Source organism: Sarcophilus harrisii, chromosome 6 (assembly GCF_902635505.1).
Source record: "Sarcophilus harrisii chromosome 6, mSarHar1.11, whole genome shotgun sequence".
Classification (NCBI taxonomy): domain Eukaryota; kingdom Metazoa; phylum Chordata; class Mammalia; order Dasyuromorphia; family Dasyuridae; genus Sarcophilus; species Sarcophilus harrisii.
In genome coordinates, this window is record NC_045431.1 from 11,371,196 (window position 1) to 11,390,333 (window position 19,138).

The 19,138-nt window shown below is 36.0% G+C and overlaps 1 protein-coding gene across 3 annotated transcripts in view; it reads right to left on the reverse strand.

Annotated features, from left to right (window-relative positions):
- KCNIP4 (potassium voltage-gated channel interacting protein 4) overlaps positions 1-19,138 on the reverse strand; it is a 1,016,244-nt gene that overhangs the window by 228,749 nt on the left and 768,357 nt on the right. The gene's annotated exons all lie outside the window — the stretch shown is intronic.

Sequence of the window (19,138 nt, forward strand, 5' to 3'; positions counted from 1 at the left end):
AGGGTGACTTGCCCAGAGTCGTACAATTAGTAAATATCTGAGGTCACATTTGAACTTGGGTCTGTCCTTACTCTAAACCCAGTGTTCTAAACCCTCCTACACCATCTAGCTTCCTCCCAAGGTTTCTGCTTTCCAGACCAACACATTCAGATGCAGGAGTTTTGGTCTGTTTGTATAAGAAGGAAATACGCCCTACAGCAAGGACCCTTACTTTATAGACACATCCCATTGGCTTTAATTTTCAACAGATTTAATTAACTTCAAGGAATTGTACTGTTGACACTCAGCAGTTTTACAGGTATCATCTCAATTATCCTTCAGCCTTAAAGAGTTTCCAGGGGAATTTGATTGGGCCATCCTCAGAGTGATATTTACCATTTAGTTAATGTAATCAGAGATAAACATCATTTAGCATGCAAAGCATCTCCAGCTTTAGTCCCATAAAGACAGAGGAGAGGGATCCTGCAAGCGGGTAAGGGGACCAGGGAACAGAAGATGACTAATAATTTTTGACAGGGGCAGAACAAAGTCACTTCTTTTAATATCCCTAGAACTCTGGAGACAGTTGGTACCTAAAGTTTTCTAATGAAATCCACAATGAGTCGGCACCATGGTCATTTTTCATTAACTTTAAAAATGACATTTCTGCTTCATTCGAAGCATTTCTTAACCTTGCAGGAGATGAAAAAGGCTCCAAATCATTATTGATTTGAGAAGTACAAATTAGAACAACTCTGAAGTCCCATCTCAGACCAGCACTAAAGAAAAATGGCAAAAGTTGAAGGGGATGTAGAAAAAATGGAACACTAATGTACTGTTGGTGGACTTGTGAAAGGATCTAGTCATTCTAAAAGAAATTTGGAACTATGCCCAAAGGGCTACAAAACTGTGCATACTCAGCAAAATATTACTAGCTCTGTGTCCCAAAGAGATTTTAAAAAAGAAAAGAAAAAAGGAAAATGACCTACATGTACAAATATATCTATAGCAACTCTTTTTTGCGGTGGCAAAGAATTAGAAATTAAGGCATGACTAAATAAGTTGTGGTATATGAATGTAATGGAATACTATTGTTCTATAAAAAATAATGGGCAGGATGACTTTAGAAAAACCTGAAAAAACTTGTATGAACTGATGCAAAGGGAAGTGAGCAGAACCAGGGGAACATTGTACACAGTTACAGAAACATTGTATAATGATTAGCTGTGAATGACTTAGTTATTTTTTTTAGAAATGCAATGATATAAGGGAATTGTGAAGGACTTAGGATGAAAAATGTGATGAAAGAACAGTCTGAATGGTGATAGAAACTTATTTTTAAACTTTATTTTATCTTGGGTTTTCTTTGTTATTTTTGATCTGTATTTTCTTTTTGCAACACAGCTAATATGAAAATATATTTTACTGACTTCACATGTATAATCTATACAAAATTGCTTGCCTTAACTAGGGATGGAAAGTAGAGAGAGACAGAATTTGAAACATTTTTTAAATGTTAATTTTTTACATACAATGGAGAAAAAAGAAAAAAAAAAACCTTGGAAAAAGAATGCAGGAGACCTGTTATTACTTTTCAGGACTCAGATAAGATTTCATAGTTTCTCCTTTTTCTCCCTCCTTCCTTCCTTCCTTTTTCATTCCATTCTTCTTTCCTCCTTCCTTCCCACCCTCTCTCCTTTCTTCCTCCCTTCTCTCCTTCCTTCTCTCCTTTCCTCCATCCTTCCTTCTACATATCTTATTTTTGAAATGCCCTCATATCTCTGAGTTATACGATTAATATTTTGCTACATTTTCTGTCTTCATACAGAAGGGCTTTTGAGGATCTGTCCTCATCACAAAATAATCAAGGCGATCGTTTTCATTAAGATTTTCTTTAGCTTCCTTTGTGTTGGATTGTTTTCATCTGACTTTGGAACACACAACTGTTTCTGTCTCTGTAGCTTTAAGCATGCATCTTCTATGGCACTGTACATATTTATTTATAATTTAGATTTATAGAAAATGCATACGGGAGCCAGATCTGTAAGTGGATATGTAAATTTTTTTCCTTTGTTTGCTTAAAATATGAGAATTCATTTATACAAAAATACTCATTCATACTTTGTCTTGGAGTAAACAGAACATAAGCTCATCTCTTATGGAGAGAACAAAATATCTTTTCCAGGTTTTGTCTTAAAAAGATCCTAAGTGATCCAATTAAAGTCATCTTTCTATCTAGACAAGGTAAAAACAAGGTCCTTCTGCAGTATCACCAGATTTGCCAGGTGCTTCTTGGGTAGTGATTTCCTTTATTCTCTCTGGATTCCATAGCTTCTGGGTCGGTATTCTTGGTATATTCTCAGTAACCAGATTGGCATGAAAGGAGCCCAACTGGATCTCAAGGCAGTTGTTGTTTAGCAGTTTTCAGAAAGAGAGATTCAAGTCTGTGTGTTGACAAGCATACCCTAAGATCATTTGAAGAATTATCAAATGGCACAACCTTACAAATAAATATTGTAGAATAGAATTCAAAATTGATTTCCCTTGGAACGCTGGAATGACTTCAAAGGGACATCATGACATCTGCCTTCCTGGTTCTCAGGGAAATGAATTTTACATGTCACAGTTGAGATGAAACCACTGGAAGAGGCTACTGAAAGTCTCCAGAAATGGCCTGGCCACTTTCCCGTGGAGGGTTGCTGCTGCCTGCCAGGATTGCTACTGAATAATCACTCTCCAATTCACTAACCTTGATTATGCTTGTTGCCATCAGCATGCTGCTCTTGCACACTCTCGTATCTGTGTAGTGAACAAACTACATATGTGGGGAATTATTTCTTTTCTTCAAGTTCCAGATCAAGCATCACTTTCCACACAAAGCCTTTCCCCTTCCCCTTGCTTTCAGTACCCACCTATATTCTCTTCCCCACGTTACTTTTTGTGTGTATATTTGTGTGTCTGTTTATATTTTCTCTCTGGATAGACTGTAAGCTCTTTGAGGACAGGAGCTGCTTTGCTTTATATTTTGTATCATCAATCTTTGGCACAGGGCCCACCCTTAGTAGATGCTTAATGTATGTTTGCTAGCCGATTAATAATTGTTCTATATGATGACCTGTTATTGCCGTTGTCATTGGGAAGCGAGTTTGTAGATGAGAACAAGCTTGGGTGTATGAGATCCTTAAGACTAATGGAGAGCAATCTGGGCCACAAGAGGATCTAAGGTATTAGTAGATATAGGATAGAAAAACTCCAAAGGTAAGATGAAGAATTGTTAAAGGTGAGTTTTTAAAATTATTTTGGTAATTTTGCCTAGAGTAATGTTGACTAATTATCACCAAAGTTTAAGTTAATGGTCAATGTGGCTCTCACTAATAGATTAACCCAACCTTTCACATGAGTTCTAATTTTACTTTTTCTTTTCTTTTTTTTTTTTCAAGCAATCATTTTTCATTTTTTCTCCACCCTTCTCCCACATCACTGGGGAAAAAAAAGAAAAACAAAACCTTGTGATACAAATACAGAGTCAAACAAAATACATCTCCACAATGGCCAGTCCTAAAATGCACATGTGTCTCATTCTGGGGTCCAACACCTCTGTCCAGAAGAAGTTAGGTAGAATGTTTCATCCTGTTCTTTTCTTAGCACATGAGCTTTTCTTGGGAACTCTAAAGCCAGAATTTTCCATTTTCGTGCCAGAAGACCTTTGTTACTGAACATGTTCCTAACATAATTTTGTTTTTGAAGTCAGCATGCAAGTATTCCAAATGTCATCTAGTTTGGTATTATTTTGATTTTCTTTTTTCTCAGGATGTGAAAACACAAAGCAATGAGGCTAATTAAGTGGCAGAGCCTAAAGCTCTCCTGCTCCAACCACTGTGGTTCTGAGTATCTTTCCGCACATCTGCACACATCAGTCCCAAGCCCAGAATGCAGCACAGTGGTTGAAAGGCAAAAGAGCTGTCGGTGGGGGTTTGCCTTCTAAGACTGTGGTTTCTCAACTTATCTCCCAAAGGCAAAGAGCCCCCTGCTGGACTTGGTCTGCTCAAGTGTCTGTCATCTCTTTCAAAAAAGTTCCTTCTTCTCCTAGGGATGAAGATTTTTACATTAAAGCTGGAGGGGAAGAAGATAGGATGGGAGGGTGGGAAAAAAAAGCAGTCAGAGCATTTCAGATTTCCTAAAAGGTCTGGATCCAGAAAGAGGATAAAGGAGCAAAAAAGCAAGCGCTATAGGAAAAGGCTTCCAGACCTCCCAGCAGTTTGAAGGCTCTTGTGGTGTCTATTGTCATCAAGTCAGAACTTTGGCTGAGTATTTCACTGGAAATGTTAAGAAAAAAAGGGAAGGAATAGGGGAATATGCATTTATTGAAGAGCCTTCTGCTGTGTGCTATGCTCTGCATCGTCTTTTTCCAAATCATCTCATTTCATCCTTTCAACAACCTCAAAGTAGATGTTACTATTATGCCCATTTTTAAAAAAAAATGAAACAATGGGGGAGATAAGATAGGGTGACACCAATAGAGCCTGAGATCAGATTGGAACTTGTCTTCCTGATCCCTGGGCAAGGGCTCTACAGTGGCTCCTTCTTGCCTCTAAAGACTTCAATGGTCAGAGCCAAGACCTACAGGCAGGATAAATCCACATGGAAAGTAGTTTGTGGCTCTCTTGAAGAGAAGTCTTCCAGGGGATAAATTCACATTTTATAGAGAGGAGAAAATTATACTATTAAGCTTCTCATCATAAATAACAGATTGTTAGAGATAAGAGGGATTTTAGAGGTTAACAAGTCTCCCCACCTACCACATACAGGAGTCCCTTCTAGATTATCCTTGTAAGTCTCTGCTCAAACCCTTCTAATAATATCTAACATGTATATAGTAGTTTAAGATTCACAAAGCTCTCTGATATTCATAACTATTCTTTGATATAGTGACATTATTAATTTATATATGTGGAAACTGAGGCTGAGCAGAATTTGAACTCAGATATTCTCTACTCCAAGTCTAGAACTCTCTCCACCCATTCTGCTTTTCATAGGAGGGAGGAGCTCATTATTTCATGTTTTTCTTTCCACTTTGGAGAGTTTTCTTTTTCAGGAAGTTCCAAGGTAGGAAGAATCAAAACTCTGTCTTTCTATAACCAATGCTCATATTTTCTAAATCCGTGCTTTGAAGATGTGTTGGACACACAGATCTTCAGTTTTAAATACTGGAGATCTTAAAATATCTGAAGTGATCCATTATAGAAGCTGTTCTTATTCTCCCCAACCTGTTTAAAAGTCAAACAAACATTTCCTTACAAAGTATTGAGACTTAGCTCAGGGTGCTAATGGGTCAGACTTCTGACACAGCTTCCTGCTTGCCCAAGTACAAAGTCTATGTCTTAAGTGATGTTTGACTCCCAATGGAAAACTCAAGCAAGGAAGTTTCCATCATCTGAATCAATGCAAAGTATCATCAATGTCTCCCCTTATTGAATATACTTCTCCTGCTAAGGCTAAGTAAATCTCCTTTTGTTAACTGACGGGATGACTTATCAACGTCTCATTTTGTCCTGCTATTGATCCTAAACTAGCAGGGTACTGGCTTCAGTCCAGTCCAGTCCGGAACAATCATCTTGAAACCCTGTAACCCTTCACTCTCAAGGATAAACATCATCTTATATTGATTTCTTCCTTCTCAGACTCTCTAAAGCACTTCTACTGAAAATCAAATACTTTGGTATTTGGATATTTCCATTTTGTATAGACTAAGTTTTTTTTTTTTTAATTCAGCTGGGCTGAGCACCAAGTGTATACAGACAAACAGGAAAATAGTTTCAAGGAGCTTGCATTCTAATGGAACAGGAGACAAGTAGCTTTGGTAGAACTCTAAGTACTTCCATTGGATTCCCTAGAGATTCCCCAGAGAAGAAAATAATCTGTCATGGTATTCCAAGGGAGATAGTAAACTCTTTCAAGGAAAGAGTTCTTTGTTCTACTGCTTTTTTAAATACCCTATAGCATCTTAAGACATCCTACCTTCTGATTTGCCACCAGAGACTATTGGTTAAGGGTTCAATGCGGTCATTCATTACCTGTCCTCGAGGAAGACACTTTATGTCTTGCACCTCAGTGTCCTCATGTATTCCAGATGGTTTCTAAAGCTCCATCTAGGTCTATGTCAATGATGTCATGAACTTCATAGGTTCTAAAGCTAGCAGAACTTTTAGATTTCAAATAGACCAAGGGCTAATGGTGTACTAATGAATGTTTAACTTCCAGCTTTCAAAAAAAATGATACTTATCACATACATTTTCTCCATCACTAAGTCTAGACAATCAACAAAATACCAAAAACAAGCCCTGATTTTTAGAATTTGCACGTTTCTGAGGTATATGTTTATGATGAAAATTTAACAACCGACTCTTAGACTCTTGAATGAGACATCCCTTATTTTGGGACAAAGAAACTAAGGTTTACTGGAGAACATTATGAAAGGCAAAGTGGACAATTTTGACTATAGTAAATTAAAAAGTTTTTGAAGAAATAAAACCAACAGAAACAAGATTAAAAGGGAAGTACAAAGCTGGGGAAAAATCTTTATGTCCAATGTATCTTATAAAGGTTATTTTATTTCTAAAATATATAAAGAACTTTGTCAAATTTATAAGAATATAAGTTATTCCCTAATTGATAAATGATCAAAGGATATGAAAAGACAATTTTCAGATGATAAAATTAAAGCCATCTACAGTACTATGAAAAAAATTCTAAATCACTATTGATTAAATAAATGCAAATCAAAACAACTCTAAGGTACCACCTCACAGCTCTCAGATTAGTTAAGATGACAGGAAAAGGCAATGATGAATGTTGGAAGGGATGTGGGAAAAGTGGGACTTGAATGCATTGTTTGTGGAGTTGTCCATCATCCAACCAGCTGGAGAGCAATTTGGAACTATACCCAAAGGACTAAAAATTGTGCATATCCTTTGACCCAGCAGTGCCACTAATGGATCTGTATCCTAAGAAGATCATAAAGGAGGGGAAAGGACCCACATGTGCAAAAATGTTTGTGACAGCCCTTTTTGTAGTGACAAGAACTGGAAACTGAGTGGGTGCCCATGGCTGTTGGACAATGGCTGAACAAGTTGTGGTATATGAAGATAATGGGATATTGTTATTCTATAAAAATGATGAACAAGTTGACGTTAGTAAAATCTGGAAAGATTTATAAGAACTGATGTTAAATGAAACAAGCAGAACCAGGAATACACTGTACACAATAATAGCAAAAATGTGCCATGATCAACTCTGAAAGACTTGGTTCTTCTTAAGGTTCAGTGATCCATAGCAATCCCAATAGACTTTGGACAGAAAATGCCATCTGCATGCAGAAAAAGAACTAAGGAGACTGAAGGTAAATCAACACATGATATGTGTGCTTCTTTTTCTCTGTATTTTTATCTCTCCCCTGTTTTTTTTTCCCATTTGCTCTGATTTTTCTCTCTCAACATGATTCTTAAAGCAATGTGTATTAAAACTAAATAAAAACAAAGTTCAAAAATTGATATGATATAGTAATTTAGTAGATGATAGAACCTGTGGCTTCTCTCTCTCAAGTTAATGTTCTTTCTACTAAGACACCTACAGATAATAAACACATCACCTCTGTACTTCATCTTGGAGATTTGCTAATCACTGGTCTTATTCTTCAATTCATTTGTAAAAACCTTATACTTAAGTAATGATGCTATTTTCCACTAGTATATAGGGTTTTCAACTTAGCACTTTTTAAAGGGCCCTCATTCCACATTATTTGCAGGGATCATCTCAATACTCAATAAAGATCAAATCAATAAAGGTTCTCTATCATCCAGCATCACTGATTCTATTAAAATAGTGCTTCCCAGTTTCCTATGGTAACTTTAATATAGTGTTTGCTATACAGTAGGTACTTAATAAATTCTTGTTTAAAAATGGATGAACCTAAGCCAATTATTATAATATTTTCATTGTAATAATCTTTAGGCTTACGATCAAATTTTGGGCCTATGACCTTATCTATTCCTTATAATAATAACCTGTAAATTAAGTCCTGTAATAATTATCATTACCCTTTTATAACTGAGGAACCTGTGACCCTAAGAGGTTAATTAACTTTTCCTCCTCACACAGCTAATGACATCAGATATGAAATTTAGGGCCAAATCTCTTCCCGATTCCAGATCCAGCGTTCATTCCATTTTACCACTCTCTCTCTCTAATTAATGGCATACCACAACATTTAAAAACTGCCTTCTGCATCATTAACAAGTGACTAATTAGGCTGTGTACAACCTTCTTGTTGTGTATTTTACTGTATGAAATATGGTGATCTTTGTGTTGCATATATAATAACTCTATTAATGAACAGAAGCTGGACCTGTGATTTCACTTGAATAGGGAACTCCCAGGGGAGGAAACTCTGTATCCATGCAAATCCATTTCCTCTCTGCAATTTATAATTTCCTAGTCGCCTAGAACATGAGGGTTTTGGGAATTTGCTCAGAGTAGCCGAGCTCGGTAATGAGTCAGAGACCCAGAAGCTCTTGGTTTTGAGCCTGGCTCCCTATCTACTATGTCACTCTGCCATGTAACTCTCAACTAAAAAGAGTTGGGCTTTTAAAACTTTTTTTCCTACTTATTACCCTTTAAACTCAAAGAATTTTTATGTGACCTGGGTGTGTAGGTATATAAATTAGGTATGCAAATCAAGCATTTACTGATAATAAACCATAAATTTGTGACCTCCACATTCAAGAACCACAATTTAAGAATCTTTGAACTAGAATACTTCATTATTAAGATATTCTATTTCTTAAGCAATTCAGTAATACTTTAAAATACTCATATACCACAAATACATTATACCACAAAAACCATAATGCTACATAATACCACAGATATATATATATAGAGAGAGGTTTCAAAAAAAGATTCCTTTTATCTGTTAATACAGTTCACAAAACTGATATTCTTTCAACTGTACAAAACAAGTCAACAATGAATTTATCATTGCCTTGCCTGACCTAATCTAATTAGGCTGAGTAGAAAATTGTCATTATAGAAGCTACAATCACAGTCTCGTCTGCTGGCATTTAGTGAATGTCAAGGTACCTAATACAGGCTTGCACTTGACCCCATGAAGTAGAAATTCTGGTCTGTGCAATAAGATTCTATTTCTATTCTATTGTCTTTTTCTTGGTGGGGAAAAAAGGACTTATCTCAAATCCTGAAAAATGGGGTTTTATCTCAAGTACATAAAACATTTCCTTAAAATGTCTTATATATCAAAAAACACTCCTTTTCTGTTAATTTAAAAATAAATAAATTAAATTATGATTTGGTCATAATAAATATTGTTTTAATATGTAACATTCATGGTATGGCTCATGGACAGTATCTGGGGATAGGGAAATTGACTTTGTCAGAAGCTAACAGGGATTTATTTCTGAGGCTAAATAGCTTTAATCTTGATCTAGCCCTTTGCTCCTTTTTTAAAAACTGGAAGGTATAGAGATCTTATATTTTAAAGCCATATTCTTCCCAGAGTCACTATAAAATGTTGTAAACCAAGAGAGATGTCATTCAAACACTTACTGTACTTTCCAGCCAATCTGTTTTTTGTTTTTTTTTTAAGCTCGTGCTGTCTCCTCAGCTTGGAATGCTTTCCCTCAGATGCCCTTCCATCACATCCCTTTCTCTGCTTGTTCAAATCTTACTCTTTAAGCTCTAGATCAAATGTAATGTTTTCCATTAACGCTTCTCTGAATCCTTCTGCATGGAAGTAATCTCTCCATTATCTGATCTCCATGCCCTTTATATACTTCAGAAGTTATGATTTCTAATTTAAATTTTACTTTTCAGAAATTCCTTTGTTGCTAGATTGCAAACTTTTATAGCATCCAGGCCTTCTTTATTTTATACTGCTATACATAACTAGAACAATTCTTTACCTATGGTAATTACATAATACATATTCATGGAATGAATAAGTAGAAATATAAACGTCTTTATGTAGTATATAACACACATATGTATATATACATATACCTACATATATTACATATAAATATTAAATATGGCATGGTATGTTGCCCTGATATATGCAATTAAATGGGAAAATGGCTGACATTTAGTCAAAGATTTAGTGATTAGAATGCTAGACTGGAGCCAGAAAAACCTGAGTTCACATTTTGTCTCTAGCTATGGGATCTTGAGCAAATTAGTTAAGATTTATGATCCTCAGTTTCTTTCTCTGTAAAAATGCGATAATATTGGTACCTATCTCACAGACTTGATGCCAGAATCAAATGAGATAACATACATGAAGTATTATGTACATCTTAAATTACTATATAATCTTAGTTTTGTTATTAATATTATTATTGAGTTTGAGTTGTAAAAGACCTTAGAAGTTATCTAGTCCAATCCTCACATTTGACAAACTAAAAAAAAAAGTAAGATTCAAAAAAGGGGCAAGACACAAAGACTGAAGAATGGCAGTCATGATTTAAATCGACACCACTTCCCCAAGTTCAAATTCTGGCCTCTTTCTTCTGTTAATGCCATCTCTAATTGTTAATATGTGTTTTTCCCCCTGGATATTTTGTCCTACTGTTCATTTTTATTGGCCAAGCAGTCCACTAATTCCCTGGATTTTTTGCTCACAAGCTATAGTCTGATTTCTTTCTTTGGTACTTCTACAGTTTATGCTTTTAAAAATTCAAGTGTAATATTGTGATCCTGACACCAGGAAGATTAACATTAAATAAGGATCTCTTTCGATAGCAAGCCAATCCAGGAACTGTGCTACAATTCTTAATTTTTTTGTGTGTTTGTATCATGAGTGCCTTTGTCATTTTAGAGAAACTTAGTGACCTCTTTTTACAATAATGCTTGTGGCCTACATCCATACTTTTAAAAAATGCTAATTTTCACTTTGAAATTAGTGAAAATAATTACTTTCTCTGAAATCTAACCATGGACCTCTTTGGGACAGGTCAAGAATGCTCCAGCTAGACATAGAAATACTGCATGTGGGAATGTACTCCTTTCTGGAAACAACCAAAGCTTGTGCCCAATGTTGTTTGCTAATGGTCTATTATTTTCATTAGATTCCATTCACTTCTAAGCTTTTCCAAAGGATGATTTATTGACTGAGAACAAACATTTCATTGATGTTGAATGAACATATTTGACGTGAATGGCATTAGTCATGAAATAAAATTCTGTTGGTAAACTACCATTGAAGAGCGCCTTTGGCCATTTCACGTGCAGAAAAAAAAAAGATCCTATATCATCACATCTACTCTACGCATTTCCCAAAAGAAGGTTGCATATTTCTTTGCACATTCCTCTGCTGTGGTCTTCTGACTAAATCTATTATCAATATGGAGTATCTTGACAACAAAATGGAACATTTGTGTAGCATAGGGAGATTTCAGTTTATCTTGAGAAGTGAGGAGAAAAGAAAATTGAAAATACTTTTCATCCAAGGTCCTCTGGTTTGTATCTGTGCATCTGTTCAACAAACATTCATGAATAAATTCCATATAAGTTAACACCTAATTCAGCCTTTAGCAGATACCATAGCTCCCATAGAGAAGAATACAAATAAAATCTTTAAGCACGAGTTTTCTCTGTATTCCCTCTCTGCTCTGGATGTCATATTTTGTTTTCTAACACATGAAGATTCCTTTTGGCAATAAAACAAATAGGATTCCCTCAGGTTCAGATGATGAGAAGGGGAAATAGAAAGGACTAACAGGCATCCCCCTATTCCCTTTAACCCCCAATGACAGCACAAAACTATGTCAAATGTTCTATACTTTCAATAATTAAAGATACTGCAATTTCTTCCTTCTTATCATGCCCAGGATAAATTGGAAGTGGCCAAAGCTGGTTAGTAAAAATGGTACAATGGCTACTCATTGCAAACGATGAAACCTGCTTAATGTCCTTCATCTGTTAGTTTAAATCAATTGAGTGCTAATTTAAATCATTGGAGTGCTATATTCAATATGGCAGCAAATTCGGAAAACTCAGCAGTGGTCACTGGATTAGAAAAAAAATCACTTTCCCCCCAAGCTTTAAAAAGGGCAATGCCAAGGAATGTTTAACAAATGAAGAATCATGTTCACTTCACACGCCAACAAAGTTAGGCTTAGGATTGAGATTGTATAAATTAGATTTTTAACAGTATGTGAACTGAGAATTACAGAAGAGCAGGCTGGTTTTCAAAGAGGCAGAGGAAACAGAGACCAAATTGCCAACGTTCGCTAGATTATGGAGAAATAAAGGGAATTTTGGAAACACACACACACACACACACACACACCCCTTCTACTTCTCTTCATTGATTATGCTACCTTGAGCAAATGCTCAAGGAATAGGAGTACCAAATCATCTTACTTGACTCCTGAGGACAGTTAATAACAAAGAATAAACACCTTATTGGTTGAAACCTGGGAAAGGAATAGACATCCTTTTTATTTAACATATACAGCGTATATCACCCAAAATTCTAGGCTGGATGAATCAAAAGCCAGAATTAAAGTTGTGATATTTAGATAATACTGATAGCAGAAAGCAAAGAAGAGCTAAGAAACATTTTGATGAGGGTGAAAAAGGAAAGTATAAAACCTGGTCTGAAGCCTAACATTATGAAAGGAAAAACAAAACTTAGGATATTGATAGGTAGTCCCATCATTTCCTGGCAAGTAGTAGCAGAAGAAATGGAAGCAGTGTCAAATCTTATATCCTTGGATTCAAATATCACTCCAGATGGTGATTACAGCCATATAATTAAAATACATTTGCTCCTTGGAAGGAAAAATACGGGAAAAAAAACTATGGATAGCACAACAGGTCATGATACAGAAGGAAGAAAATGAAAATTTTTCCAGTATGGCTGTGAGAGTTGGATCATAAACAAGTTGAGCATTATAGAATTTATTTGTGATTCAAATTGTGATGGTGGAGAAAACTTTGAGAATCCTTTGGACAACAAGGAGATCAAATCAATCAATACTTAAAGGAATTAATTCAGACTATTCACTGGGAGGTCAAATACTGGAGTTGAAGCCTGAATACTTTGGTCACATAGTAAGGAGACAGGACTTACTGGAAAGGAACCTGATGTTGGGAAAGACTGAAGGCAAAAGAAGAGGAGGGCAGAGAATGAAATGGATAGAGAATGTCTTCGAAATAATGAATATAAACTTTGAGAGATATTGAAGGTTAGAAGGGCTTGGTGTACTATAGTGCATGCAGACAAATGAATGAACAGTAATCACTTATGTTTTTAGTGAGCTAAAATCAGTGAGTTGATTTTATTCGTCATGAACCATTAGTTCTCCCTTCCATTCCATTAAATTAAATTAAATATTTATTGTGTCTATCATGCCAAGCTCAAAGGATGTGTGCATGTATATATATGTGTGTGTGTATGTATGTAAGTATGTGTATATACATATATGCACACATACATAGGTGCATCCTTATATACATATACATATATTATCCTTTGAGCTTAATATAGTAGACATTAATCAATATTTCATTTAATTCAATGGGATAGAAGGGTGTATGTATCTGTACATATATGAAAATTAATTCCTACACTAAAAGAGAGGGCTCCTTAGGAATCAGTCAAGAATCCTTGGCCTTTCACTCCATTGCATTCATTTTAATACAACTCAGTCAAACCAACATTTATAAAATACCTACTATGTTCACGACTCTGTCCTAGAAGAGTTCATGGTAGAAAAAATTCTCTTCACCTTTGATTTTCCTTTTCAGAATACTCTAGATTTATTTGCTCCCCAATAACAGCCCAAAGCAACTTTCCAAAGATGGGATAATTAAACTGTGATTTCCTTATAATATTATTTAGAAGCATAATGTATGAAAAATCCCAGGTAGGTCACATTTTGTGCAATACAACAGATAGTAAAGGCATAATGTGACCTGGCTGTTGGAGAGGGACTCTGGAGTAGTAGAAAAAAATGAGGATTTGAAAGCATTTGAATTCTGACTTTGAAGATAGGTAAGTCAGTCAGTCACCTGATTTCTGTGAGTGTCATTTTCTTCATCTCAAATAAACGGTAGGGGACAATTTATTGTCTCAAGGAAGTCCCAGTGGGTGGGAGTCTTCCTACCTATGTATGACTTTTTTTCCAATTTAAAATCTTAAGAGAATTGCCTACCTAGGACACTGAAAAATGAGTTTGTCCAAGTTCACACACTAGGAGACATCTGGGGAAGGATTTGAACTGACATCTAGGCTTTGAAGTAAGTAGCCTCTCTTTTCTCTACACAAAACAGCTTCTCATCTGTAAAATAGGGACATGATACTCACATTAATCACTTTGCTTTAAGGAAACACTGCTAATATCTTAAAAATGCTACATAAATAAGAGTTATTTGCATTAAGAGGATCCCAACAGTGAATTCAGTGGTGTTTTAAATAATTTTATAAAGTGAATAATCATTCTTTTTATTTTTAAAGCTTTGTCACTCATGCTGATTTCACATGTGTAGGTTTTACTTAGTGCAAGGTAGGCTTGTATTCAGGAGCGAGCTCAGAAGTAGTGGGAAAGCTACAGTATTTTTTGCTTACATCCTCACATGTAAACCAGCTGCAGTGAATATGCAATAATTAATCTGGGCTTATTGTGCAGACTATCAGAAAAATTATATAAATGCCTCTCTGGTAGATGCTAGTTGAACTCACTTCATAAGAAAATTTGCTTTGCATAGCATGTGTCCTAAATACATAATTACATGACAGGCAAAAAGACTTCCTTCTGGTTCTCTCCATAATTAATGTTGTAAAAACATTTGCGAATAAGGCTTTAATAAGGGAGGGGAGCGACCAAGAAAAAGCAACTTCATGCATTTAGAACAAGAATTTTGCCAACGCAGCAGAGGATGGAGTTTGTGTGGAGGTTGGGGCAGGTGCCAAGTTAGGGAACTGGAGGGAAAGGCTCACTTTTCTAGCCTCTAGGCTTGGAGGCCTCCTTGTAAATTATTTCTCCTCCTCATCCTTACCATGGTGGTCCTGCACTGAATTAAGCACTACCCTGAAGGTTCATCAAGATAAATATTTGTGTTTGGTTACAGATCAGTATTAAAAACCCATCAGCCCAGAGGCTTTCTTTGCCACCAAATGGTGGCAGTTTACTCCTGTAATAAAACAAGCTGTGTGAAATCCACTGCCTGTTTCTATATGCTGATGCTGTCTGGCTTGTATTTTTCCAGTGAGGGGCAATGGGAAATTAAAAAGTTCCTTGGGGCTTAGCTTTGTTTTGTTTTGTATTTGGCTGTGTCTTCTTGCCTTTGCCACGGTTCACTCAGTCATGGAACCCCGGCATTTCCCAGAATCGCATTCGGATAGTCCAGGGGCTATTCGATTCCAGTCTGGAAAACTGGTTCCTTTGTCTATCACTAAAGTATGGGCCCATTAAATTTCAAGACACAGAGTAAGGCCCATCTGTTAGCTGAAGTTTCGGTGGAGATTATATGCATGACAGAAGAGTTTCGGAACACATTGAAAGTAAATGTTACATTCTGAAATTCAGCTTATTATCCAAAGCCTGGGCAAGTCTGCTTTCCTGGCTGATGGAGTTAAGACTGAAGAGACCCAAGGTGCCAGGTGGACACGGACTGGTCGATGGCCAGAGTATTGTACTGCCCTCTAGAGACTGCTAACCGGAGAGATTCCTTTCAGACAATTTGTAGAAACCAGAGGTTGATATATAAATGAGATCTACAGACAGAGCCATATGGCCCACCAGGATCGATAAAACAGCTGGAGAGTGCTCAAAAAGAAGCAATTTCCCCTTCCTCTCCTTGCTACTCAATTGGATTTGCTTTTAACTGACACTAGGCTGAGCCATTAGTTGTCGAGAGCTTTCTGAGAAGCATATTTCTATAAAGGGGTTGCGGTGGCAAAAAGGGCAGAGAAGAAACAACTTATTCTTGTACAAAATGCTATTCATGACATTAAGTTTGAATTATGAAGAGCTTTTTGATTTAATTTTCCCAAATGCCACATTCAATTGGGTCTGTGCATCTGACCCATATTTTGCTGAATCAGAGCATTGAGTCTAATAGATTCAATTGAATTCATTGAGTGGCGTTAAGCACCCACTATGTGCCAAGGATGTTGGTAAAAATGAAAGAACTATTGCTTTCAAATCATTTATTTCTTGAGTGGAATAGACAATATATCCACGTAGAAGTCAGTACACAAAGTGAACTAAGTAATTTGAAAATGGGAAATCCTCTAATATCTATGGGGATCTCCAAGACTTCTGGTCGGAGTTAGAACTCAGCTTTGTAGGAGAGGGAGGGCTCCAATAAGGAAGAGATGAAAAGGGAGACCATTCATTACAGCCATTTCCTCATTGGCTTTTTTTAAACCAATTTTTCTCCTGATGAAATCTTGCTACAGAAGCATTTTCTAGGGGTGAATGTCATATGCCCCTGGTGAAAATGAATGCAAGCCCAACTAGTTAAATTCTTTATAGTATTGTAGCAATTGTGTGTACATGTGTTTATATGGATATTATGTATATTGTTGTAAAACTTAAGATTTTAATAAGAATTTAATAGAAGTGAGGGTGAAAAGTTATAACCAAGACTTTTTTTATTTGAAAACAAACTATTTTATGCACACAAACATATATATAATATATATATATATATACAGATAAGTATATGTAATACATAAAACAATATATGTAAATATGCATGTGTATATACAAATCCCAAATTAGCTAGCTGGCTAGAGTTGCCTTACAATATGGAGTTGTTGTTTTTCTAGGTTTGAAATGATCAAATAAAGACATTATCAGCCTCTCAGTCATGCTCATTTCATTAGGAACAAAGCTATCACAAGCCACAAGGAATATTATGGAATCTCAGGCTATATGGGACCACAGGATAAAAAGCTGGAGATTAAAGGATTTCTTCATCTGTAAAGTGGGGAGTGAGGATGAATGAACTCTACGCCTAGGATATTGTGTTCCTATGAACAAGTTTAATACTGCCTTTTACAGGCAGGGGAAACTAAGACAGACACAGGGCATGGATTACCTAAGGTTGTAGAATTGTTGAGGAGATCAGGGAGGTGATGTCATGGCATACAAATAAATTAGATTGAAGCGAGGGAGGACTGTTTCAGAGCTATCTGGGTATAGGGGCCAGATAGAGATGGGGACAACTGGAGATGGCCTGGAGGCAGTAGAGACCTGGGTCTTTATAAGCTAAGATCTTTAACAAATCTCAGTTTGGCTGAGGCAAGACCCATTCAGTGATTGAGACTAGGTAAAAAAAAGAGGCAAAAATGACCTTTTTTACATAGTAGAAAAAAATAATTATCGATCCAGGAAGGGAAGACCCTCAGGATTTTGGGTCAAAACAGCAACAACTGCTATTTACATTTACTCTCTGAGTCAATCTGGAGCCAAACAATGGCAAGTGGATCTTATTGTTGGTCAATCGATAAGGGTCAGAATGATTTAGATTTAAGATCCCGGTCCTAACCTGTAAACTCCAAGCTATCTTGTGAGATTTCAGTATTCAAAATTTTCATTCCTTTGGGCAGAGCACCTGCAGGTAAGCATATGATCCCCTAAGGTTGAAAGGTAGAAAGCAGAACAAAGATGGAACTCTGATTCTTTGACACTAAATACAAAGCGCTGTCCAATATATTATTTGGATTTCAAACCATTAGTACCCACACCTAGACAAGGTGATACTATGAATGAGTATTAATTATTTCCCTCAAACAGATCTCACTGAGAGCAGCTTTTTTCTCTACTCTGTTAGGATGAAATCATATAAAGTACAAATATTGGAATGTCCAAACACATTTAGAAATTTGCCATTAAAATCCTGCTTTGATGTCTCTCCCTTGGGATGTAAACTCTAGTATCTAATAAACTGGAAAAGCTTCAAATAGAAGAGAAATGAGGACTGAATTACATTTACCTGAGGAGAAACTTAGCTAAGGATAGAGAGGTTCACCCCTAGGTCAGTCACTAGTCAATGAATTTTTTCTTCTACATAACTTGCGAAGAAGTTGTATGACTGTAAAGAGATCACAAGATAAATATATACATAAGATATGAAAAAAAAACTAAAGAACATATGATTTGAAGGACAAAAGAATACACCTTGGATGGATTTGGTTTGTATATATTGGCTCTTTTTGGAAGTAGGACTAAATATAATTTTCAGCTCTAGAATCCCATGCATGTATTTTGTTTTTGTTTATATTCCCATCCCTAAGGGAATTCCCAGATCGGGAAACTTAGCACTAACAGAGCAGCCCTTAAAGCAGAAAACAAAGAAAGGTTTGTATTCCATGTTTACTAGACAACTTCTCAAGTGTGTCTGTCTATAGGAGATGGAAAAAAAGTAAATCTTGGAAACTGCTACATGAAAGGTTTTGTGCTCGATTTTTTAAATAGCATGCCCACGTAGAGTTCATTGTGATACAGTACTCAGCAGAAACAAATCTTTACAAATAGTAAATCAATAGAATTTCTCCATACTAGCTGCCAGGGTAGTTTAAGTAGCTCAGCTAAAAAATGATGAAAGTGTAGAGCTTGCTCTACTCAGATAGTTATAGCAAATTAATTCAAATTAATGGTCTACAAATGGATAGAATTATAGTTAGCATTTATCATGATATTTAACATTAATGTCTTTGAGGGCAATTCTGCTACAATTTGATTTTTAAGGTAGCTTCGGAAGCAAATGAGAGGAACACTTCCTACAAGTGCAAAACCAAAACATCTCTCTTGGAAACACATTACAGCCACCAAAAACAAACAAACAAACAAAAAAAAAAACTTCTTGTTTTCTGTTATCTTTCATAATCCAGATTTTAGGAGTTTATCTTATCACATAATAGGAGCTTAAAATATTTGCTAATTAGTTGATTCATTAATATAAACACTATTATGAAAAAGAACCTGGTATCATGAACCAATCCATGAAATAGTTTTTCTGTACTATCTTTTCCTTTCTTCCTTCTTATTCTATACCAGGCCTAAGTTAGGAGAGTCTAATAATTCAAGTTTGAGATTTAAATTGCAAAGAAGGCACTGTGGCTCATGAAAT